This window comes from Bombyx mandarina, chromosome 12 (assembly GCF_030267445.1).
Source record: "Bombyx mandarina strain Sakado chromosome 12, ASM3026744v2".
Classification (NCBI taxonomy): domain Eukaryota; kingdom Metazoa; phylum Arthropoda; class Insecta; order Lepidoptera; family Bombycidae; genus Bombyx; species Bombyx mandarina.
Window position 1 is genome coordinate 5,167,605 of NC_143219.1, and position 27,801 is coordinate 5,195,405.

At 32.4% G+C, this 27,801-nt stretch overlaps 1 protein-coding gene across 1 annotated transcript in view; it reads right to left on the minus strand.

Moving 5' to 3' along the window:
* Window positions 1-19,184, minus strand: part of Ptx1 (pituitary homeobox homolog Ptx1) — a 71,567-nt gene extending 52,383 nt beyond the window's left edge. Inside the window, exon 1 of the mRNA XM_089731852.1 lies at window positions 18,730-19,184. The gene's annotated coding sequence lies outside the window, so the exon portion shown is untranslated. The remainder of the gene's footprint in view (window positions 1-18,729) is intronic.
* Window positions 19,185-27,801: the final 8,617 nt, after the last annotated feature.

Below are 27,801 nucleotides of genomic sequence, written 5' to 3' on the forward strand. Positions count from 1 at the left end.
GCGGACTCACAAGAGGTCCTACCACCAGTAAAATACACTTACTTCCCTTTTTTAGCACGAGCCAGAATCAGAATCTTTCGAATCACGAGGATCACTGAATGTAATGATTTAAGCAATCCACTTCATGATTCCTCGTTAGTCTCATTCTTACGCCCTAGCACCACCCAGGACAACGGTCAACAATGGAACCAGACTCCCCAAGGACGCCAGAGTTGTCAGTTGCGAAAACAAGTTTACGTCGGCGACCCCTCAGAAGGTGAGGTCCTACCTAGTGTTTCGGAATACCCTACTGGACTAGAGGCATTTGCCAGATTTTGACGTGACAACGTCTTATAATTCGATGGAGCCGGCTGCACGCACGAAAAAACATGACTCATGCTGCGTTACCTCGCTCTGAGGCGTACATGTTTTCGTCAAGTATGAAAATCAGTGAAAGGTGAATGTGGTGTCAATTGTTTATAGCAACGATAACTGCGATAATTGAAAAATTAAACCATTCCATCAGTATTTTCTTATGACGTTGTCAAGTTCAACTATCGTCAGTAAACCGACTTTACAGACAACCGATGTTTAATTTTATTTTAAATATTCTTCAAATCAATGATTCTACAAGCCCCAAGCGTGGCTGTTTCGTACCTCACAAAAGTTCCAAAACTGAGGATAAATCAATTTCAATGTAGGAGCAGCTTGATTTAGTGCGAGTACACACGGCGCTGTTTGAGCTGCTCAAAAAAAATAAAACGCCATAAAAAAACGTTGCGATGGAGATATATCGCTTTATTACTTTCATATTTCAGATCGCCGCGTCAGTGGCTGGGCTCCGTGGCTGGACTTTGTTCATGATGCAGCGGCGAAGCGGAAACATGCAGCGATATAGCGGAAACTTGCAGCGGAAACGCGAATGGGAATTATACTCTCGGAACTTCATGTTATAGGCGTGTGAAAATAGTAATTTCTAAAAAATTTTTATCTATTTATAACATTAAAATTCTGTAAGTTTGGAATAATACTTCGAATATATGGAATAATACGTAACTTGCATTTGCTTTTATTTTAGCAGTATTAAATTAAAAACTTAATTTATGTGTTATGAACAAAACCATGTCACGTGTATGATGAATGAACATCTTTCATGCACTAAATTTTATTTATTTTTTGCTTAGATGGGTGGACAACGTAAATGCGCCACCCACCTTGAGATATAAGTTCTAAGGTCTCAGTATAGTTACAACGGCTACCCCACCCCTCAAACCGAAACGCATTACTGCTTCACGGCAGAAATAGGCAGGGCGGTGGTACCTACCCGTGCCGACTCACAAGAGGTCCTACCACCAGTGATTACGCAAATTATAATTTTGCGGGTTTGATTTTTATTGCACGATGTTATTCCTTTACCGTGGGAGTCAATCGTGAACATTTGTTAAGTACGTATTTAATTAGAAAAATTGGTACCCACCTGCGGGATTCGAACACCGATGCATCGCAACAACGAATGCACCGGACGTCTTATCCTTTAGGCCACGACGACTTACAAAAATTTTATTAAATTATATATTTTCACTCATCACTAAAACTGAACCCTATTTCGCTCAACTGAAATATGGCGTAATGGAGCTGAAAACTTAAAAAAAAACATTTTGCGTAATTGCCGTCACACAGTCGGACCATGTCTGTTTATGTTGGTGTAAAATCTAGAAATGTACATAAACATCACGGAAATTGTTTTAAGTGACCGTCGGCTAGAGATAAGGAAATAATTGACGATTGTAACTTTATATTATAGTCACATATATTAAGGTCATAAGTGTGCACTTAATTGGTCATTAATGTCCCGTTTAACTACTCAATGCTCATAGTTTTTTTTTTTAATTTCTGTTGCCATTTCAGTCAAACAAGCGTATGGTCCGTATGATAGCAGCGGAATTCAGGTCGCTTCCTATATAAGAAATCTGTCAAGGAACGTTTGTTTAAATTACTGAACCAAATTTCTTACGAGTATATTGATTGTATGTTGATTTTATTTATACTTTTCAATATTTTGGTGAATAAGAATTTATAAATAAAATTAATAAGTAAAAAAATATATTTGTAGAGTTTGTTTTGCTGGTCATTCTGTCATCTGTGGGTCTTTTTGTAACGGGTGGTACTGTAGTTTTATGTTAAAAATAATAATTACACTACGTCCATCCATATTATTACTGGTGAAAGGACCTTTTGTGAGTCCGCACGGGTAGGTACCACCGCCCTGCCTATTTCTGCCGTGAAGCAGTAATGCGTTTCGGTTTGAAAGGCGGGGCAGCCGTTGTAACTATACTGAGATCTTAGAACTTATATCTCAAGGTGGGTGGCGCATTTACGTTGTAGATGTCCATGGGCTCCAGTAACACCAGGTGGGCTGTGAGCTCGTCCACCCATCTAAGCAATAAAAAAAGAAAAAAGGAAATAAAATTTATTGTTCTTATCTCAGGTTTATATCATACCATACAAAACAACGCCTATCAATACTCGTATGTCATGACGTGCGTTAGGCCTTGAACGCTTCTTCTACTAGAGAGCTAGTTACTACTGTAAAGTATTTTTAGATTAACCTTCTAAGTAAATTGGAAAAAAACTAATAACGAAAACTTTCTATGCTATTTTTGATATCTTTATCAATATTTCATAACGTGCGTTAGGCCTTAAACACTTCTACTAGATAGCTAGGTATAATACTAATGTAAAGTATTTTTAGATTAACCTTCTAAGTAAATTGGAAAACAAACTAATAACGAAAACTTTCTATGCTATTTTTGATATCTTTATCAATATTTCATAACGTGCGTTAGGCCTTAAACACTTCTTCTACTAGATAGCTAGGTATAATACTAATGTAAAGTATTTTTAGATTAACCTTCTAAGTAAATTGGAAAAAAACTAATAACGAAAACTTTCTATGCTATTTTTGATATCTTTATCAATATTTCATAACGTGCGTTAGGCCTTAAACACTTCTTCTACTAGATAGCTAGGTATAATACTAATGTAAAGTATTTTTAGATTAACCTTCTAAGTAAATTGAAAAAAAAACTAATAACGAAAACTTTCTATGCTATTTTTTATATCTTTATCAATATGTCATAACGTGCGTTAGGCCTTAAACACTTCTACTAGATAGCTAGGTATAATACTAATGTAAAGTATTTTTAGATTAACCTTCTAAGTAAATTGGAAAAAAACTAATAACGAAAACTTTCTATGCTATTTTTGATATCTTTATCAATATTTCATAACGTGCGTTAGGCCTTAAACACTTCTTCTACTAGATAGCTAGGTATAATACTAATGTAAAGTATTTTTAGATTAACCTTCTAAGTAAATTGGAAAAAAACTAATAACGAAAACTTTCTATGCTATTTTTGATATCTTTATCAATATTTCATAACGTGCGTTAGGCCTTAAACACTTCTTCTACTAGATAGCTAGGTATAATACTAATGTAAAGTATTTTTAGATTAACCTTCTAAGTAAATTGAAAAAAAAACTAATAACGAAAACTTTCTATGCTATTTTTTATATCTTTATCAATATGTCATAACGTGCGTTAGGCCTTAAACACTTCTACTAGATAGCTAGGTATAATACTAATGTAAAGTATTTTTAGATTAACCTTCTAAGTAAATTGGAAAAAAACTAATAACGAAAACTTTCTATGCTATTTTTGATATCTTTATCAATATTTCATAACGTGCGTTAGGCCTTAAACACTTCTTCTACTAGATAGCTAGGTATAATACTAATGTAAAGTATTTTTAGATTAACCTTCTAAGTAAATTGGAAAAAAACTAATAACGAAAACTTTCTATGCTATTTTTGATATCTTTATCAATATTTCATAACGTGCGTTAGGCCTTAAACACTTCTTCTACTAGATAGCGAGGTATAATACTAATGTAAAGTATTTTTAGATTAACCTTCTAAGTAAATTGGAAAACAAACTAATAACGAAAACTTTCTATGCTATTTTTGATATCTTTATCAATATTTCATAACGTGCGTTAGGCCTTAAACACTTCTTCTACTAGATAGCTAGGTATAATACTAATGTAAAGTATTTTTAGATTAACCTTCTAAGTAAATTGGAAAAAAACTAATAACGAAAACTTTCTATGCTATTTTTGATATCTTTATCAATATTTCATAACGTGCGTTAGGCCTTAAACACTTCTTCTACTAGATAGCTAGGTATAATACTAATGTAAAGTATTTTTAGATTAACCTTCTAAGTAAATTGAAAAAAAAACTAATAACGAAAACTTTCTATGCTATTTTTTATATCTTTATCAATATGTCATAACGTGCGTTAGGCCTTAAACACTTCTACTAGATAGCTAGGTATAATACTAATGTAAAGTATTTTTAGATTAACCTTCTAAGTAAATTGGAAAAAAACTAATAACGAAAACTTTCTATGCTATTTTTGATATCTTTATCAATATTTCATAACGTGCGTTAGGCCTTAAACACTTCTTCTACTAGATAGCTAGGTATAATACTAATGTAAAGTATTTTTAGATTAACCTTCTAAGTAAATTGGAAAACAAACTAATAACGAAAACTTTCTATGCTATTTTTGATATCTTTATCAATATTTCATAACGTGCGTTAGGCCTTAAACACTTCTTCTACTAGATAGCTAGGTATAATACTAATGTAAAGTATTTTTAGATTAACCTTCTAAGTAAATTGGAAAAAAACTAATAACGAAAACTTTCTATGCTATTTTTGATATCTTTATCAATATTTCATAACGTGCGTTAGGCCTTAAACACTTCTTCTACTAGATAGCGAGGTATAATACTAATGTAAAGTATTTTTAGATTAACCTTCTAAGTAAATTGGAAAAAAACTAATAACGAAAACTTTCTATGCTATTTTTGATATCTTTATCAATATTTCATAACGTGCGTTAGGCCTTAAACACTTCTACTAGATAGCTAGGTATAATACTAATGTAAAGTATTTTTAGATTAACCTTCTAAGTAAATTGGAAAAAAACTAATAACGAAAACTTTCTATGCTATTTTTTATATCTTTATCAATATGTCATAACGTGCGTTAGGCCTTAAACACTTCTACTAGATAGCTAGGTATAATACTAATGTAAAGTATTTTTAGATTAACCTTCTAAGTAAATTGGAAAACAAACTAATAACGAAAACTTTCTATGCTATTTTTGATATCTTTATCAATATTTCATAACGTGCGTTAGGCCTTAAACACTTCTTCTACTAGATAGCTAGGTATAATACTAATGTAAAGTATTTTTAGATTAACCTTCTAAGTAAATTGGAAAAAAACTAATAACGAAAACTTTCTATGCTATTTTTGATATCTTTATCAATATTTCATAACGTGCGTTAGGCCTTAAACACTTCTTCTACTAGATAGCTAGGTATAATACTAATGTAAAGTATTTTTAGATTAACCTTCTAAGTAAATTGGAAAAAAACTAATAACGAAAACTTTCTATGCTATTTTTGATATCTTTATCAATATTTCATAACGTGCGTTAGGCCTTAAACACTTCTACTAGATAGCTAGGTATAATACTAATGTAAAGTATTTTTAGATTAACCTTCTAAGTAAATTGGAAAAAAACTAATAACGAAAACTTTCTATGCTATTTTTTATATCTTTATCAATATGTCATAACGTGCGTTAGGCCTTAAACACTTCTACTAGATAGCTAGGTATAATACTAATGTAAAGTATTTTTAGATTAACCTTCTAAGTAAATTGGAAAAAAACTAATAACGAAAACTTTCTATGCTATTTTTGATATCTTTATCAATATTTCATAACGTGCGTTAGGCCTTAAACACTTCTTCTACTAGATAGCTAGGTATAATACTAATGTAAAGTATTTTTAGATTAACCTTCTAAGTAAATTGGAAAAAAACTAATAACGAAAACTTTCTATGCTATTTTTGATATCTTTATCAATATTTCATAACGTGCGTTAGGCCTTAAACACTTCTTCTACTAGATAGCGAGGTATAATACTAATGTAAAGTATTTTTAGATTAACCTTCTAAGTAAATTGGAAAACAAACTAATAACGAAAACTTTCTATGCTATTTTTGATATCTTTATCAATATTTCATAACGTGCGTTAGGCCTTAAACACTTCTTCTACTAGATAGCTAGGTATAATACTAATGTAAAGTATTTTTAGATTAACCTTCTAAGTAAATTGGAAAAAAACTAATAACGAAAACTTTCTATGCTATTTTTGATATCTTTATCAATATTTCATAACGTGCGTTAGGCCTTAAACACTTCTTCTACTAGATAGCTAGGTATAATACTAATGTAAAGTATTTTTAGATTAACCTTCTAAGTAAATTGAAAAAAAAACTAATAACGAAAACTTTCTATGCTATTTTTATATCTTTATCAATATGTCATAACGTGCGTTAGGCCTTAAACACTTCTACTAGATAGCTAGGTATAATACTAATGTAAAGTATTTTTAGATTAACCTTCTAAGTAAATTGGAAAAAAACTAATAACGAAAACTTTCTATGCTATTTTTGATATCTTTATCAATATTTCATAACGTGCGTTAGGCCTTAAACACTTCTTCTACTAGATAGCTAGGTATAATACTAATGTAAAGTATTTTTAGATTAACCTTCTAAGTAAATTGGAAAACAAACTAATAACGAAAACTTTCTATGCTATTTTTGATATCTTTATCAATATTTCATAACGTGCGTTAGGCCTTAAACACTTCTTCTACTAGATAGCTAGGTATAATACTAATGTAAAGTATTTTTAGATTAACCTTCTAAGTAAATTGGAAAAAAACTAATAACGAAAACTTTCTATGCTATTTTTGATATCTTTATCAATATTTCATAACGTGCGTTAGGCCTTAAACACTTCTTCTACTAGATAGCTAGGTATAATACTAATGTAAAGTATTTTTAGATTAACCTTCTAAGTAAATTGGAAAAAAACTAATAACGAAAACTTTCTATGCTATTTTTGATATCTTTATCAATATTTCATAACGTGCGTTAGGCCTTAAACACTTCTACTAGATAGCTAGGTATAATACTAATGTAAAGTATTTTTAGATTAACCTTCTAAGTAAATTGGAAAAAAACTAATAACGAAAACTTTCTATGCTATTTTTGATATCTTTATCAATATTTCATAACGTGCGTTAGGCCTTAAACACTTCTTCTACTAGATAGCTAGGTATAATACTAATGTAAAGTATTTTTAGATTAACCTTCTAAGTAAATTGGAAAAAAACTAATAACGAAAACTTTCTATGCTATTTTTGATATCTTTATCAATATTTCATAACGTGCGTTAGGCCTTAAACACTTCTACTAGATAGCTAGGTATAATACTAATGTAAAGTATTTTTAGATTAACCTTCTAAGTAAATTGGAAAAAAACTAATAACGAAAACTTTCTATGCTATTTTTTATATCTTTATCAATATGTCATAACGTGCGTTAGGCCTTAAACACTTCTACTAGATAGCTAGGTATAATACTAATGTAAAGTATTTTTAGATTAACCTTCTAAGTAAATTGGAAAAAAACTAATAACGAAAACTTTCTATGCTATTTTTGATATCTTTATCAATATTTCATAACGTGCGTTAGGCCTTAAACACTTCTACTAGATAGCTAGGTATAATACTAATGTAAAGTATTTTTAGATTAACCTTCTAAGTAAATTGGAAAAAAACTAATAACGAAAACTTTCTATGCTATTTTTTATATCTTTATCAATATGTCATAACGTGCGTTAGGCCTTAAACACTTCTACTAGATAGCTAGGTATAATACTAATGTAAAGTATTTTTAGATTAACCTTCTAAGTAAATTGGAAAACAAACTAATAACGAAAACTTTCTATGCTATTTTTGATATCTTTATCAATATTTCATAACGTGCGTTAGGCCTTAAACACTTCTTCTACTAGATAGCTAGGTATAATACTAATGTAAAGTATTTTTAGATTAACCTTCTAAGTAAATTGGAAAAAAACTAATAACGAAAACTTTCTATGCTATTTTTGATATCTTTATCAATATTTCATAACGTGCGTTAGGCCTTAAACACTTCTTCTACTAGATAGCTAGGTATAATACTAATGTAAAGTATTTTTAGATTAACCTTCTAAGTAAATTGGAAAAAAACTAATAACGAAAACTTTCTATGCTATTTTTGATATCTTTATCAATATTTCATAACGTGCGTTAGGCCTTAAACACTTCTACTAGATAGCTAGGTATAATACTAATGTAAAGTATTTTTAGATTAACCTTCTAAGTAAATTGGAAAAAAACTAATAACGAAAACTTTCTATGCTATTTTTTATATCTTTATCAATATGTCATAACGTGCGTTAGGCCTTAAACACTTCTACTAGATAGCTAGGTATAATACTAATGTAAAGTATTTTTAGATTAACCTTCTAAGTAAATTGGAAAAAAACTAATAACGAAAACTTTCTATGCTATTTTTGATATCTTTATCAATATTTCATAACGTGCGTTAGGCCTTAAACACTTCTACTAGATAGCTAGGTATAATACTAATGTAAAGTATTTTTAGATTAACCTTCTAAGTAAATTGGAAAAAAACTAATAACGAAAACTTTCTATGCTATTTTTTATATCTTTATCAATATGTCATAACGTGCGTTAGGCCTTAAACACTTCTACTAGATAGCTAGGTATAATACTAATGTAAAGTATTTTTAGATTAACCTTCTAAGTAAATTGGAAAAAAACTAATAACGAAAACTTTCTATGCTATTTTTGATATCTTTATCAATATTTCATAACGTGCGTTAGGCCTTAAACACTTCTTCTACTAGATAGCTAGGTATAATACTAATGTAAAGTATTTTTAGATTAACCTTCTAAGTAAATTGGAAAAAAACTAATAACGAAAACTTTCTATGCTATTTTTGATATCTTTATCAATATTTCATAACGTGCGTTAGGCCTTAAACACTTCTTCTACTAGATAGCGAGGTATAATACTAATGTAAAGTATTTTTAGATTAACCTTCTAAGTAAATTGGAAAACAAACTAATAACGAAAACTTTCTATGCTATTTTTGATATCTTTATCAATATTTCATAACGTGCGTTAGGCCTTAAACACTTCTTCTACTAGATAGCTAGGTATAATACTAATGTAAAGTATTTTTAGATTAACCTTCTAAGTAAATTGGAAAAAAACTAATAACGAAAACTTTCTATGCTATTTTTGATATCTTTATCAATATTTCATAACGTGCGTTAGGCCTTAAACACTTCTTCTACTAGATAGCTAGGTATAATACTAATGTAAAGTATTTTTAGATTAACCTTCTAAGTAAATTGAAAAAAAAACTAATAACGAAAACTTTCTATGCTATTTTTTATATCTTTATCAATATGTCATAACGTGCGTTAGGCCTTAAACACTTCTACTAGATAGCTAGGTATAATACTAATGTAAAGTATTTTTAGATTAACCTTCTAAGTAAATTGGAAAAAAAACTAATAACGAAAACTTTCTATGCTATTTTTGATATCTTTATCAATATTTCATAACGTGCGTTAGGCCTTAAACACTTCTTCTACTAGATAGCTAGGTATAATACTAATGTAAAGTATTTTTAGATTAACCTTCTAAGTAAATTGGAAAAAAACTAATAACGAAAACTTTCTATGCTATTTTTGATATCTTTATCAATATTTCATAACGTGCGTTAGGCCTTAAACACTTCTTCTACTAGATAGCGAGGTATAATACTAATGTAAAGTATTTTTAGATTAACCTTCTAAGTAAATTGGAAAACAAACTAATAACGAAAACTTTCTATGCTATTTTTGATATCTTTATCAATATTTCATAACGTGCGTTAGGCCTTAAACACTTCTTCTACTAGATAGCTAGGTATAATACTAATGTAAAGTATTTTTAGATTAACCTTCTAAGTAAATTGGAAAAAAACTAATAACGAAAACTTTCTATGCTATTTTTGATATCTTTATCAATATTTCATAACGTGCGTTAGGCCTTAAACACTTCTTCTACTAGATAGCTAGGTATAATACTAATGTAAAGTATTTTTAGATTAACCTTCTAAGTAAATTGAAAAAAAAACTAATAACGAAAACTTTCTATGCTATTTTTTATATCTTTATCAATATGTCATAACGTGCGTTAGGCCTTAAACACTTCTACTAGATAGCTAGGTATAATACTAATGTAAAGTATTTTTAGATTAACCTTCTAAGTAAATTGGAAAAAAACTAATAACGAAAACTTTCTATGCTATTTTTGATATCTTTATCAATATTTCATAACGTGCGTTAGGCCTTAAACACTTCTTCTACTAGATAGCTAGGTATAATACTAATGTAAAGTATTTTTAGATTAACCTTCTAAGTAAATTGGAAAACAAACTAATAACGAAAACTTTCTATGCTATTTTTGATATCTTTATCAATATTTCATAACGTGCGTTAGGCCTTAAACACTTCTTCTACTAGATAGCTAGGTATAATACTAATGTAAAGTATTTTTAGATTAACCTTCTAAGTAAATTGGAAAAAAACTAATAACGAAAACTTTCTATGCTATTTTTGATATCTTTATCAATATTTCATAACGTGCGTTAGGCCTTAAACACTTCTTCTACTAGATAGCTAGGTATAATACTAATGTAAAGTATTTTTAGATTAACCTTCTAAGTAAATTGGAAAAAAACTAATAACGAAAACTTTCTATGCTATTTTTGATATCTTTATCAATATTTCATAACGTGCGTTAGGCCTTAAACACTTCTACTAGATAGCTAGGTATAATACTAATGTAAAGTATTTTTAGATTAACCTTCTAAGTAAATTGGAAAAAAACTAATAACGAAAACTTTCTATGCTATTTTTGATATCTTTATCAATATTTCATAACGTGCGTTAGGCCTTAAACACTTCTACTAGATAGCTAGGTATAATACTAATGTAAAGTATTTTTAGATTAACCTTCTAAGTAAATTGGAAAAAAACTAATAACGAAAACTTTCTATGCTATTTTTTATATCTTTATCAATATGTCATAACGTGCGTTAGGCCTTAAACACTTCTACTAGATAGCTAGGTATAATACTAATGTAAAGTATTTTTAGATTAACCTTCTAAGTAAATTGGAAAAAAACTAATAACGAAAACTTTCTATGCTATTTTTGATATCTTTATCAATATTTCATAACGTGCGTTAGGCCTTAAACACTTCTTCTACTAGATAGCTAGGTATAATACTAATGTAAAGTATTTTTAGATTAACCTTCTAAGTAAATTGGAAAAAAACTAATAACGAAAACTTTCTATGCTATTTTTGATATCTTTATCAATATTTCATAACGTGCGTTAGGCCTTAAACACTTCTACTAGATAGCTAGGTATAATACTAATGTAAAGTATTTTTAGATTAACCTTCTAAGTAAATTGGAAAAAAACTAATAACGAAAACTTTCTATGCTATTTTTGATATCTTTATCAATATTTCATAACGTGCGTTAGGCCTTAAACACTTCTTCTACTAGATAGCTAGGTATAATACTAATGTAAAGTATTTTTAGATTAACCTTCTAAGTAAATTGGAAACCAAACTAATAACAAAAACTTTCTATGCTATTTTATAAACATTATTATTTAACGAGCTATTTTGCACGATTTTTGGGTCACAATGTTCAATTTTAGTCATAATTAAGGTAGCTTTCGTACTTTGCTTACTTTAAAAATCGAATTTTAGAAATTTTGCGTATATTAGAATGTAGATTAGAATGAATAATAGAGCTATACAAAACCTTGGTCTAAGTACATACGTTATAATGAATAATAGACTAATAACAATTTCATAATATTATACGAATGACCGAAGTGACAGCGAAACTTACATAAGTGAGTACTTAGTACAATTAAAAAAAAGGGAGAGAGTGAGAAACAAATAGATCTATACTGGTTTTATTTTAATGAAAATTCTATATACCACACTCTAATGACATATTAAAACCATTTTCAATCTTTAGCAAAACAAAATAACATTGAAATCGAGCTAAAAAAACCATACAATCAAAAAAGTAAATTGAAAACCGCGATGCGACATCTATAGCCTCGTGAACCAAAGAACAATTAAAACGGATTCATAATAGGCAATTGTTCTTAAAATGAGATAATAATCTTAACTCGGCCGTGAGTAATTGGGCAGATCCAAAGGCAGCGATCGAGCCGCTGAGCCACCGTTATCCCTTTAAACCAATGTAAAGCCTTTTTTAAGCCGAAAGATTTAAGTTGGCGAAACTGCTTGGCTCTATTAAAACGCCATCTCATTCGAATTTTACTTGGAAAGCGACTCGGGATCGAACTCTTCGAAGGTTAAATCTGTTTGGGAAACTTTGGCTCCTGTGGTTCGTCTGCGAGACGTATAAATTCAAATTTATTGTGCACGTCTTTAAATAAACATTTGTCATCCATTCATGACTAAAGTGAGTCTAAGAGATGTCCAATAGTGATGACGTTTATTGTTTCTTAAACTAATCAAAATGATTCGATATTATATTATTACTTCTGGATTCCAGCTTTCAAGTAGAATCTATCTATATACTTATATAAAAATGAATTGCTGTTCGTTAGTCTCGCTAAAACTCGAGAACGGCTGAACCGATTTGGCTAATTTTAGTCTTGAATGATTTGTGGAAGTCCAGAGAAGGTTTAGAAGGAGAAGAAGTTAAATAAATATGAAAATGCTCGGAAGTTAATAAAAATAACAATTTTGTTTTTCCTTTGATGTGTCCCCCGTCGGACGGAATCCTTTTGTTTTAAGTTTATTTTATACAAAAGTTTAGGTCTTTTATTTATCGATTGAAGCACTACGAAGTCTGCCGGGTGAGATAGTCATTAATAAAATTCGAACGGAAACTTTGGGAAATTAAAGTTAATGTTATCTTTGCTTATATTTCTGACTAGTATCGAAGCTAGGGCGTGCTGAATGCATAGCCTCAGGGTGTCTACTGATCAATAGTTAGGCTCTATATAAATGTAATAAATGTAAAAGATGTTTTGATGCATATCATTCAATCACCCAACAATAGCAAAATAGTTTTGGATGATTTTCGGAAAAAAGATATTTTATGACATCGATAACCACATACACATAGTAACCCTTTATCGTATTAACGACACAAATCAACCAATGCCGGATATATTTGTTTTTATTATAACAAATAGGTATATCCGGCAATAAATATTGTATAACAAGTATGTCTTATTAGGCAACTTGCTCTCTGTTTCCTGATTTTATGCACGAGCATATAATATATTTTTTTATGATTGAAGAATTACTGGTAGCCCGGATGAATTTCCAGTTTTACCAGGACAGGTGGGCAAGCTAAGCCTCAGGCAGTAGGGGTGGGATTTGCTAACAGCTGCCCGAGCGCCTCCGAAGGAGACCTAAAAACTCAAGAGCAGCTGCCTCGTGAATCAATCTACTACCGGATCTTTTTTTTATTGCTTATATGGGTGGACGAGCTCACAGCCCACCTGGTGTTAAGTGGTTAGTGGAGCCCGAAAACATCTACAACGTAAATGCGCCACCCACCTTGAGATATAAGTTCTAAGGTCTCAAGTATAGTTACAACGGCTGCCCCACCCTTCAAACTGAAACGCATTAATGCTTCACGGCAGACATAGGCGGGGTGGTGGTACCTACCGGCGCGGACTCACAAGTGGTCCTACCACCAGTATAAAATCGAAATCGCGCCCGTTGAGAAGATCCGGCGAGAAACTCAGCGAGCTGACGCATGGGTAAGGTATATGTATATATGTATCGACTAGTCATTTTCTATTCTTTCTCAATACAAATTTAACGGCCGATGGAGCAGTAGTACACTTCTAGTATCATATAGATAATGCATGTGGCATAAAAGTTTATCAAACTTTCGTGTATCTGCAAATACGCAAGGAATCTTACAAGCCCATTGTCAAACGCGAGACGTTATCATAAAACGCTTTGTAACCGCCGCTTTTCAACAAGATCACACGGAAATCTGAAATCATATCGAGTGTGTAACATGTAACGATGCGTGTAAAACATTTGTGAACACTGGTAACATCGATAAACATTGGCTCGGTCTATTTGTGTGTCAGATATCGCATGTGATAAGATGTTTTATGACATTGTCGATTGCCTGATACGCCGTCATCTGCCACAGTGACATTCAATAGAAGAAACATCCGATAAGTCTTATGACACGTTTACTTAATTCCGGTTTCATTTAAAAAAAAATCGTTCGACGTTATCGAAACAATTTAAATTGGATTTAAAATCTAAAAATAATAATGGGTTTGGAAACTAGAATTTCTCGAGTCAATTATTTAATATGAAAAAAAAATCTTTGTTGAAGTTAAAATATTTGTTTTACAACAATATGTATTACTCATTAAAAACTGCTTCTCTGGGGCTTTGTATCTGATAATTAATTAATTAATGTATAGTTAAGATAAATATTAATCACAATATTTTGCTTGCATTTGGTTCTGTAGGTAGAAATCTATAGACTTTTAGACTAGCTTTCTTTTATCTGAAGTTATCGCTCTATAGTTTATTTTATATTTGAAATGCGACATTTATATCCTAAGCATCTCAGTGAATTTCTTTACATACATATCTGATGAATGAGCATAATATACAAACTTATTCATTGAATTTCTGAATGTATATCAAAGTCAGTTCCATAGTTCCAGAACGATACAACTTTGTAAAGGATAAACATGACAGGGTTTTATCAAACACAACAGAAAACGGTAACGCTATTTTGAGTTTAAGGTTATTTTTAAAGTAATTACTAAAATTTGGCCAAATTGAAATTATCACTTAGCAGTTTTCTATTTTTATAATCAACAACACTATGGTTACTTTACGCATTTTTACCTTATAAACGTTCCTGAGTAAATATCTACGACAAACAGATAAGCAATAAAATTTTAATTAAAATTTATTCCATACGTCAATCTTACCATTGAAACGAGAAAAATAATATGTTTTCGTACGAAGATAGGACGAATCTAAAATTGACTGTTTAAAAAGAAACTATTTTAAGATCTATTAAAGTATACATATAGCAGACAATGACTATGACTGTTTTAAATTATTCTATGCTAATTTAGAAGAATAATATCGTACAAAAGTTACAGGAAAAAAGCTACAAAATGAACTGATGTAATTTTTACTGATTTTTTTTAGAATCGAACTCTAATTCGTCTAGCACCGTTAGATTAAAATCAACAACAATAAACGCACTACCAAAGACAATAAAATTCAGTAACAGAATATCAAGGAGAGGTTCTAAAAATGCACGATGAATAAAATTCAATGACTCAAGAGAATAAATGACTATCACGCAGTTCCATTTTTGATAGAACGGAGTTGGTATCATTTTAAATAACCAATACAAAATAACATACCCTACAAACTTATTACCTGTCTGTTTGAGGTTTGTATTTGATATTTTACACTTTCACATTCTCACAATTATCACACTTTAATCTAACTGTATTTATGTAGACCGAAGTACTGTGATGATTTAACATAATTATTATTTTAAGATTAAGCTATAAATTAATTTTGAACGTTCACTTTCTGAAGCAACTCCAGTGTTTTACATCGTTTGAACCCGAAAATTTATTACAATAAAACTACAAATTCGGTAAAGCAAAAACCCGATGGCTTACAACGAAGTCATGCCCGTACTATCTACGAGAACGTTATCAATTCAACATGTAGATAAAAATACCATTCGTCAGATACGAGACTAGTCGCACCAAATTTTCCGTATAACTTTTAGCCTGTATTTTTGTATAGTTCCATCTACAGTCGAATAATCTTTGAATGCTATTAAAATAGTTTAAGAAATATATTATTCGAGGTGTAGTATGAAATTGTATAATGTTAAAAACCACAGACTACACAATTCAGAATGACTTCATAAAAATGGAAAAGTAGTAGTTTGAAGTTTATTTAATGAAACTTATTAGGAAGTAATTTAAAAATGAAAATTTCTGAGTCAAAAAATACTTTATTCTTCTCTATATTTTGTTACGACAAACTTGTTGGGTTGGTTGGTAATTTCGAAAAAAGCGTCCTTTTTGAAAATACTTTTTCATAATATAATTAACTTACATTTGTTATTGTTAACATTTTTATAAAATTTTCGGCATATTTCAATCTATACCGTAATTATGTACGTATTTCATCAGAATTTTTAGAAAAAATAAACTTTTGTCGCTTTGATTTAGAAATCACTTTATGGTAACTCCGACGGCTTTTTTCACTTAGCTTGTTCAAAAAGACTCGTCATTCTTAAGCAGCAGATGTTCATGTCCTTAACTTATACTGACCACTCACCAACGGGTGATCTGTATGCGTCTACAAAAGCTATTTTATAAAAATTAACTTTTCAATTAAACACGAACGATCATCATAAGAGTGCTTAGCCATACATGAGAACACGATTATATATTTTTTTCGTTTATTTTTTGGTTAGGAACTGATAAAAAATTTCAACCTTAATTTTATCGGTTGATAAAACAATGTAGCTACCTATTATGACCCATTTGATAATTTGTAAATTTTCGGAGTTCTTTTGAACGCTTTTTTTTATTGGATACATTGGTGGACGAGCTCACAGCCCACCTGGTCTTAAGCGGTTACCGGAGCCCAGAGACATCTACAACGTAAATGCCACCTTAACATATGAGTTCTAAGGTCTCAGTATAGTTACAACGGCTGCCCCACCCTTCACATCGAAACCCATTACTGCTTCACGGCAGAAATAGGCAGCAGGGTGGTGGTACCTACTCGTGCGGACTCACGACAGGTCTTACCACCAGTAATTTAATAACGACGCACACGTTAAATGAATGATTTTTTCATCTACCAAACTTTCTCGGCTCCCGCTTCCTTCAGTCTAGGTAGGTAGGTACCAAAATAAAAAAATAATTGATTTCTTGTTCGGTAATATTTAAAGGTACAATGACTTTCTTTTATTCTATAGGTAGCAGTGTAGGAAAATAGCTGAAAACACAAGCTCGTTGACGATAAAGGGAGATTGGCGACAACTTGCGAGATAATTAATCAATTAGATTAATAATTAATTTAATGTAATTTATTATTTAATGTAATTTAATGTAATAAAGGCCAAATGATCCTACATAAATACCTACTGTTAAATAAGTTTATTTAAACACAGTTTTAACTTGAAGATGAAATATGATAGGTGTCTGATGACTATGTGACACCAAAATCTGTATATAAATAAGCAAAGACAAAACAGTTAATTACCGTTTTCTCTATCAATCCTTTTAGTTTTTTTTATTAAGTATTTAGTAAGTATTTCTTTTTTTTTAAATAGAAACATTTCTTTAAATCTGAAGTACAAATTTGAGTAATTTTTTCTTCTGTTTTGGTCATACGATTTTTTTCACTATAGCGGAACTTGCCGTCAATATTTATTTCGAAATGTGTAAATGTATAAAACAAAAAAAATGAGAACTCACATAAATATATGAAACGTACGTATCAATAATTATGATTGAATTTCGATCGTTGGACCAATCTTAGTTTATTCAATCTTATAAATCAAATTACAACTTCTGGCCTCAATTATACTATTAAAATTGTTTTTATACTTCGATCAATCAATTAGTACAAATATGGTCTTAGAATGAGTTCAATTTTATATGCTCAAAGAACTTTTGAAATTGAAATAACTGTTGTTTTTTCATAGACGGGGGTAAATAACAGCGTCATGGTGCTACACGACTATCGGAGCTCATAGACATGACAATGTCAATGCCACCCACCTTGAGACATGCCGTCTAAGTATCAATTTTATAGTAAACAAAAAGTATCAAGTATTGCATAACGGATTTCCTAAAGCAGAGCGCAAATCTTCTGCGCCATACCGTAAAATTGAGTAAACATTAAATTATTGAATTAAAAAAATCCGTGGTTACTATTACATTGCGTTATTTTTTCATTATAGAAATCATTTGTGTACACGTGCACATACATAATTTATTTTAAGTCCTTGAATGAATTATTAAACAACAGTCATTCGTTTTACGGCCTATTAATTGAAATAAGAACAATAAATACTTCGCAAGCGAATAAAAATCTTCGCAAGTAAATCTTATAACAAATAAATTTCACTTTGTTTTAAACGTCGGCAAATAAATTACGGTGCACGTACCTAATATATTTTTTTAATTCTTTCTTCAAGAAAGATCCGATATGAGGTGGTATTAAAAATGTTTAGATATTTTTTGAAAAGGCTCCGTGTATTCTGGACATAAACTTTAATTATTATACACTCATATAGGTATAGGAGTTATCATGTGAAGAGATTAAGATTTTTTTGTGTGCTTATCAAATTGAGCCGACTAAAGAATGTTTTGAATTATATAATACTTAGATCATATAACAAATAATAATCAGTTTTATTGAATGAATAGTTACATAGTGTACAGCACAATCATGTGTACTGAGCTTAAGGAGTTGTCGTAAGTCGAGTAGTTCTGTTAGTGGTACTGTCAACATATTGTACAATAAGATATCTAAGCTCAGCTGTGCATTCGAGTGGATATACAAATGTCAACATACTTACTGTTTATTCAGATAAAGCCTGGATTAGACGGCGCTCTTGCACGATGATTCCTCGGAGAAGTTGACTTTCACAGCGTTCGTACACGAAATCCGATGATATCCGTCATAATCTGGTACAAGCCACGGGATTACGCGCGTCCAGCGGCGCCCGGCCGTCACCCACTAACGTAAACACAAGTAACAGAAGCGAATACGTATCCGATACCGATAAATCAAAGCGCACGATCGCGGCGACGTCGCTTATCCGCTAAATCCTGTCGGGATCGCGTAAAAAATACTAGTATTAAAAACAGTCTTAAGTGGGCTTACGTACGCGGCGCGGTGCGGCCCGCGCTGGCTCTAATCTCGGCCACTTCCCGGAGCAATTTGAACCTAACTCCACCACTCTATACATCATCCTGCGATAGCCCGCCCACCGGCCGCGAGCTCGCATACACTCGTCTCACTCGCACACGTAACGCACTTATTATTCCTCTCTCTGTCTCCCTGAAATCTCGCCACACTGAAAATTCTCTGCCCGAAGTTGAGGGGCGCGGGGTGAGGAGAGCAGTCAGCTGGTCGAACTTGTGCGAATAAAATCGGCTTTTTATCGACTCGATGACGCTACGTGACGTCACTGTTTACTTCTGCCCCTCGGGTGTGGACATTGGCTAGCTGAACAAGTACAACTCACGTGCTGACATTGAAACTATAGGCCATAGAACTAATCGAAGAGTTTTTAAAATTTTTAGAACGTTAATTAAAATATTTTAAAGTTATTTATTTAATTCAACGGCAACATTATCTGTTCTAATTAAGTACCTAAGTGTATTTTTATCAGGAAACGATTTGTAGATATGTATGTTCTGTGTATAGTGGGAAAATAAACGGCGCAATGTCGGTGTGTTTGCGGACGCCGACTAAAACTCGCCATAAAAGTCATTAAACCTTTCTTATTTTCGTTAAAGTATAAAAATAATTGCAGTTTAAATCGCCATGCCGTGCAGCGGAGTCGCAGCAATAAATAAGCTCTAGCTCCCGTACTCGCAACGTAAACAGATCGAGCACATTAACCGCGCTTCGCCGTACATAAAGAGGGCTGTATAAATATAAAGTTCCTACTCGCCGCCGCGCAAACTTAGCTAAACAACGCCATAATTGCCTTCATTACTTAAATTACTGAAATTATTTATTCAGGAAGCTGGCAACACTGAGAGCGCGCGGACTCCGCCCAGGGTCGGCCCGGGCCAATGGTAGAGGACGAGGGCGCGGGGGGCGTAGGACGACCCAATATGGCGGCAACCTTGTCGAGCCGCGAGCTAGATGTTTCAGTCTGTTTTCCTCGTGTCTAGTTTGACGTGTCTTCGAGCGGTTAGGTATTTAGTTACGGTTGATGAGTGCGAATGTTTCACGGCGAGCGTGCGTAAGGCTAGGTACAGGTGCGAGGAGGTGAATGGCGATCGGATCGGAAGTACCGCGCGACGACGCCCGTCGGTACGATCCGACGGGACCAAACAATTCGTCACATACCGAGCTAAAATGTCACTTAAGCGATTCTTGTTAAAACTGAACCGAGTTTGAGAAAATCCAATTTTTTTTTTAATAGTTATTAGTGAAATTTTTGCCTTTTTATTCAAACCACGTTTACAATTGTAATCTAAATATTATAATTTTATTTCTTTAGTCAAGAAGACCTACATAATTGTGTTAAGATTGTATTGCATTTTCAACGCTTCTCCTGAATAAGTACATAATTTGCATACATACCTAAGTGATGTTATAGCACCGTAAGTGCGATATATACGAAAATTATTTGCCTCACTTATACAAAAAAAAAACAATTAAATAATATAGTGACGACATTCATATCACTTCATATTATCAGTTTTCGTAAAAATAACAATATAATAAAAACAAAAGTCTACTGCAAATACATTTCATAGCATTAAACTATAACATTACATTACATTACATGTGCTACGTTAATAATAAGAAAATAAATTAATTAAATACTAAATTAATAATATTAAAATAATATTAATATTAATAAATAATAAGAATAATAATTTAATAACTAAAACATATTACTAAAAGGAGTCCCTTTAGGCAAGGTTCCGAAGATACTGGCAGCGTTCCTCCCCCTTTGAATAGCTAGACTAATTCTTTGTTAATTATAATTAATTTCTAATTCATATTATATTTAACGGTATAAACATATGTATTTATTGTATGTGTGTATTTTATTTAATAATGTATTATTAACAGTACATACCTGCGTATCTTTTCCAGAATTTCTCTTAATTAAATGGTTGCCTGACAGAAATCGCTTTTAGCGATAAGACTGCCTATTGTACAAACGTATTGACTGTTTGTTGACTGTTTTCTAATGTTAATTGTGTTTTGATGTGCAATAAAGTATGTTCTCTCTTTCTCTCTCTCTCTCTAAAATTAGTGAAATACTTTATCACTTTTTTTTGTATGATTTAAGAATCACATTCAAGCTAACACTTAACTCACATCCTGAATTATTATCTAATAAAATTAGATAATATCTAATAAAAACTAATAATATCTAAATTAATAAAAGCGCATTATTATATACTAGCGACCCGCCCTCGCTTCGCTTCGGAAACATTAAAACACAGATGAAACAAAAAAAAATAATTAAAAAAAGTAGCCTATGTTCATCAGGGACAATGTCGGCTTCTAATGGAAAAAGAATTTTTCAAATCGGTCCAGTAGTTTCGGAGCCTATTCGAAACAAACAAACAAACAAATCTTTCCTCTTTATAATATTAGTATAGAAGTAAGTAGTTCGTTATGTTAAAAGAAATCTCAGCTATACAGGACACTTATACAACGAGAAAATATTTAATTTATACTTTTCAGATGTAATAAGCCCGACCGGCTCTTTCGTTTTCCTCAAAAACGAGAAATTTTACTGAAAAACATGCACTCAGCTAAAATATTTATCTTGACGATTTACAAACCAATTTTCCACAATTCGTTATAATACAAAAGGATATAGGCATACCTATTCTTCAATAGTTCTGTGTATAAATTGAAAAAACTTATTAGGTATCTATAAATGCAAGCATGAAGAAATTCAGTTTTTGCAAAATTCAGTAATTGCAACAATCGATCAAGAGATTTGCTGAAGGTGGCGGTTAACTTAAATTACTGAAATAGAATAAAAACAAATTTTAATTGCATAAAAAAAAAACTATTCACTACTCATGGATACGTAATGATTTAAAAAAATCTATATATTACAATTTTTAAAATTAATACTTTTGAATTTCTTCAAATAAACTTTACCAGTACATAAATTATTTTGTATCAATAGTTTAAAGTCGTTGGAGGTTATGTTCAATTATATGGATTCATGAAAGCTAATGATTAAATCTAGGAACTTATTGCGAATCATCAGGATATCTTTAACATTTAACGAATAAGCATTGACAAAAAAATTAAATTATTGACATACTTATGGCAAATATAATGATATTACAAAAATATCTTTTTTTATTTGACTACAGACATATAACCCGGTTGTTTTTAAATAGATGTTTAACAGAAGATTTTACATGCTAAAAGTTTGGTCGGATTTTAATCGGAAAGTATGGTTATACCGTTTTGCAACTAAATTTGTGGCTTTGACATCAATACTCAAGGGCAATAGAATTTTACATTCCGATTTAACACTGGTATCGATTTAACGTTTGACGGGCCACGAAAATTAAATAGCAGTGCGATCCAATCACTTCAAGAAATCGATAATAACTACTTTTTTCCCATCCCCGATCTCCCATTCCCAGTTTTTTTTCCATCGAAATACAAGGTTTTTTTTTATGATTGAAGAATTACTGGTGGCCCGGAGGCCTTTCCAGTTTCACCAGGACAGGTGGGCGAGTAAAGGCTCAGCCAGGAGGGGTGGGATTTGCTAACAGCTACCCGAGCGCCTCCGAAGGAGACCTAACAGCTCAAAAGCAGCTACTTCGCGAATGAATCTACTACCGGATCGGAATCGCGACCCGCTGAGAACATCCGGCGAGAAACTCAGCGAGCTGATTGATGCGATAGGTTGCACGTCGAACTCTTTGTCGAGTTCGACGAGTACGGTTACCGGGGTCCCTAAGCCTGCTCCTAGTGTTAGAGCTGAAGGCGTCTAATGCAAAGGTTATTGGATCTGATGGATCCGTAAGGACGTGGAAATACTAGGTACTTTTGCCTGTGTAGTATCAGCTTAGAACAGTACTCTCTGTCTTCCTGTAGGTGTCGTAAAAGAAGACTATAATATTCACCTGATTGATTCTTCCTGTATGGCATAAATCGATAGTACTGGAATCGTCAACTGATATTTACTAGTGGTAGGACCTCTTATGAGTCCGCACGGGTAGGTACCACCACCCTGCCTATTTCTGCCGTGAAGCAGTAATGCGTTTCGGTTTGAAGGGCAGCCGTTGTAACTATACTGAGACCTTAGAACCCACATCTCAAGGTGGCGGCATTTACCTTGTGATGTCTATGGGCTCCAGTAAACACTTGGGCCGTATCAGGTGGGCCGTGAGCTCGTCCACCCATAAAATAGGTAAATAATAAATAAAAATTAAATAAGCAATAAAAAAGGGTAGTAAGTAAATTCTAGGCTTGCACGAGTAGGTACCAGTATCCTGGCTATATCTGTTGCGAAGCAGTCATGCACTCCAGTTCGAAAGGCACAGTTGTTATATTGCAAGTATGTCTATTGGCTCGTTCACACGTCTATGCATTAAAATAAATAATTCATTATTCATTCAGCCAATAATATATACTTAGGCGCCGATATAATTAATTTAATCATGAAAATCCATTCTAAAACACTGATAAATAATTGAGAAAATAAACGCCTATTGAAATACGCAGTGGTGTAAAGATATTTTAATAAATTCCGAATACATAGTTCAGATATTAAAGAAAACTAGTGGTCCCGCTGTAGTCGAAATTCGACTATAATTAATTGGAATTGCAAGTTTGTACACTATTATGATTGTATTTTATACTTCTATAATCACAACTTTCGCCAAGGCTACACTATAAAAAAAAAATAATAAAGACAAACAATATTTAATCTATTCTCAATTTGACCACAGACGTCAAGAACAAAAGTTTGACAATAAATAGTATGCATGCGTGTGTGCGTCAAATAGATGGTATGTAGTGTGTGTAATGTTTTCTTTATTGATTTAATGTATCTTTTATGCATTATTTAAAAAAAAAATTAGCATTGTGCACTTCTTCTCCATATTCTCTATAAGTGTGGAAAATTTCATTCTCCTCCGTCCGCGCAATTTTCGTAAAAAGGGATACAAAGTTTTTGCTTCACGTATTAATTAAAGAAAATATAGCATTGTACATTCGGTGTTCAATGCCACTACGACACTTCACGGTTTAAATATAGGAAGGCAATCATAAATATTGATAAAATGTTTCACGGATACACAAATGATTTTGATAATATTTAACGAATACTTTATGACGTAATACGGAGATTCTGTATGTCCCTGATTCTACAATTAGCATTTTTGTTATTTACTTCGAAGGCAGACAAGTCCTGGTCAGTGATCGCCGTCAGTCATGGACATTAACAATGCCAGAGGTAAAGTCAAGACGCTGACGATTACATTCTAGGCTCGTTTATAGAAGAACATGTGAGACCAATAACAAAGCACCGCTAGCAACTCGAAATAATGCCAGTCTCTAACGTAGTAAGCAATGCCAGTCTTTAACATAGCAAAAAATATAAAAAAAGGATGTGTGTTGTCGTGGGACACCGGATAGGAACGAAGTTCCTTATTATAAAAAAAATAATTTTAAGTTCTATTCGAGGTATAAAGAAAATAAAACTGGAGGTTTCGTAACAACCCTTAGTCATTCGGTAACGTGCGAACTTATTGTGGTACACTTCATTCACGGTTTTTGCATAAGAGTTAGTGTATTGCGCAAACGAACGCTCTGAGATCGTGGTCAATGAATGATAAAAAAATATGTTATTTTTTGTACGTTATTACAAAGTTAAGTCGTACACTGTGTGCATTACTAATAAAAATCTTACGTTACGGACGTTTTTTCCCGGTTAGGATCCCCTCCGTATCGTCCCATAAGGTACTTCGTTCCAAAAACGGAAGCCTCAAGAAGCCTGACCAATTACTGATATATAATAGACAATTAAACCAAAAGTTCGACAGCCAACTCAAATTCAAATTATTTGAATTACTGTTTATTTAGAAATAAGAATACGACAGAAACTAACCCGCTGAGTTAATCCCAGTCTTCCCAGGAGCCTGTGGCTGTGTTATAGAATCGGGCGCTTATTTTGACATTCGCTAAGTATGTTTAACGGCATCCAAAGTTAAATATGTGCATTTATTTGAATCAGAACTGAATCTGTCTATAGTCGCCAAATTCCGCATACAAATTGTGGTATAGTATAGATATTGCATTGACCATAGTGGAGACCAAAGCGAACCTATCCGTGTAATATTATCACGCTAAATGAAAAAGAAAAACCCTGTGATATACCGATAAGACATAGGTATTGTTAAATTACTGATACTATAATGACTAATACTTATAAGACATATTATTATATTAGATTATTATATAGAAAAAATATGTTATTATTTAATTATTTTTAATTTAAACAACACCTTACATTCACTAAGTTTCATAGTATAAATATAGGTACCTATATTTCCATCTACGCATATGTCACAAACAAATGTGACTATAAAAAATTATGCTATAAATCTAAATTAAAATTAATGTTTAATTTGAAAACGAAAATTTACAACCCAGATTAGTAGTAAGTAGAATACGCAGATAATCCGGTACGGTTTGTATTTTTTTTTTTTTTCGATAAGTTAGCATAATTAGTTTGTTAATCATCGATTAAATAATTCAGAATCCATTGCACAAAATGCATTTAATGAAACATTATGAGTACCTATGTATGAACTAAGTCTTAATTCGTATGCGACCTATGATTATATTAATAATAATAATAATAAATATTTACTAACAATCACGCCACGTTAACTGGTCCCGTGATAAGTTCGTAAAGAACTTGTGTTACAGGTACCAGATAACGGATATAAATGTAAGATTTTTATTATACACATACATATATTTAATATTTTAATATACATCCATAACCCTGGAAGAGACATTTATATTTATCATACAAATATCTTCCCTTGGCGGGATTCGAACCCGCGACCCCCTTGTGTAGTGACCATGTCACTTACCACTACACCAGACGGCCGTTGATATTATACATTATTTATTAATAACAAACAGTGTAATTTGATTTTGTTATTTTCCTCACCTAATACCCTAAAATAATATAAACACCAAAACTACCACTGCTAACCCTTCATATCAAGAATCGATTTTTCACTCGAACGATTTACGATTTGTCTCGTTAATCGAGAGACGCAGATGTCTTTCCAAAAATAAAGCACTATTTATAGGGTCGTGATAAAATGAGCAATGAACGTGAATGAATAGAGGGTTCCCTTTCCCTATTAATAATTATGGATATTGTTTTTGTCATTGCAAAGCATAAAGTGGAATCTATAAAAATACATTGTACCTACTATATACGAGAACAATGAATCATTGCTTGCGAAATTTTCATTTAATTAATATAAACAATCTAAATATTTACAACGATTTGAATAATACTTAAAACCATATTATTAGTATTGTATTTGGTTTTCGCGAGTCGTAGATATAATTAAAACAAATTTTTTTTATTGCTAGATGAGTGAACGAGCTCACAGCCCAACTGGTGTTAAGTGGTTACTGGAGCCCATAGACATCTATGACGTAAATGCGCCACCCACCTTGAGATATAAGTTCTAAGATCTCAGTATAGTTACAACGGCTGCCCTACCCTTCAGGCCGAAACACATTACTGCTTCACGGTAGAAATAGGCAGGGTGATGGTACCTACCCGTGCAGACTCACAAGAGGTCCTACCACCAGTAATTACGCAAATTATAATTTTGCGGGTTTCATTTTTATTACACGATGTTATTCCTTCACCGTGGAAGTCAATCGTGAACATTTGTTGAGTACGTATTTCATTAGAAAAATTGGTACCCGCCTGAGATTCGAACATCGGCGCATCGCTCAACACGAATGCATCGGACGTCTTATCCGTTAGGCCACCACGACTTCAAAACTATTTTTAGGATTTAATCTCTTAACCTAACCAGAAATTAAATTGTCGATTATATTAGGTACTAGCTGACCCGGCAGACTTCGTAGAGCCTCAATCGATAGATAAAAGACCTAAACTTTTGTATAAAATAAACTTAAAACAAACAAAAGGAATCCGTCCGACGGGGGACACATCAAAGGGAAAACAAAATTGTTATTTTTATTTAATTCAGAGCATTTTCATATTTATCGTCCTTTTATACCTCCTCTGGACTTCCACAAATAATTCAAGACCAAAATTAGCCAAATCGGTCCAGCCTTTCTTGAGTTTTAGCGAGACTAACGAACAGCAATTCATTTTTATATATAGAGATAGATAGAAGAAGATTGTTTCTACTAATGGATGACTGAGTAGTAAGCTGCAGAAGGAAACTTTTGCAGGTCTAGTCTCCCACCACTACGCAAGTCCGATGACAGTCTGGCCCATAGTGCGAAAGAGAAGGCTGTCCTTCTGGTCAAACTCTTCGCCTCGAACTCGACTGTGGACGACGGGGGTGCCACACCACCGAACATCCTCCGGTGTGATAGTTCCCTGCCAGAGATCTGCTTTACACAGTGTGCAGTCAGGCGGGAACTCCGACTCCTGGACGTCCATAAGTCGAGCGGGCCAGACGGCATCCCTGCAGTGGTTCTGAAAACGTGCGCCCCTGAGCTGACGCCTGCGCTAGCGCGTTTGTATCGCCTCTCTTATTGCACTAACAGGGTTCCGTCTTCATGGAAGACTGCCCACGTCCACCCTATCCCCAAGAAGGGTGACCGGTCGGACCCATCGAGCTATAGGCCTATCGCGATAACTTCCTTGCTTTCCAAGGTGATGGAGCGAATAATT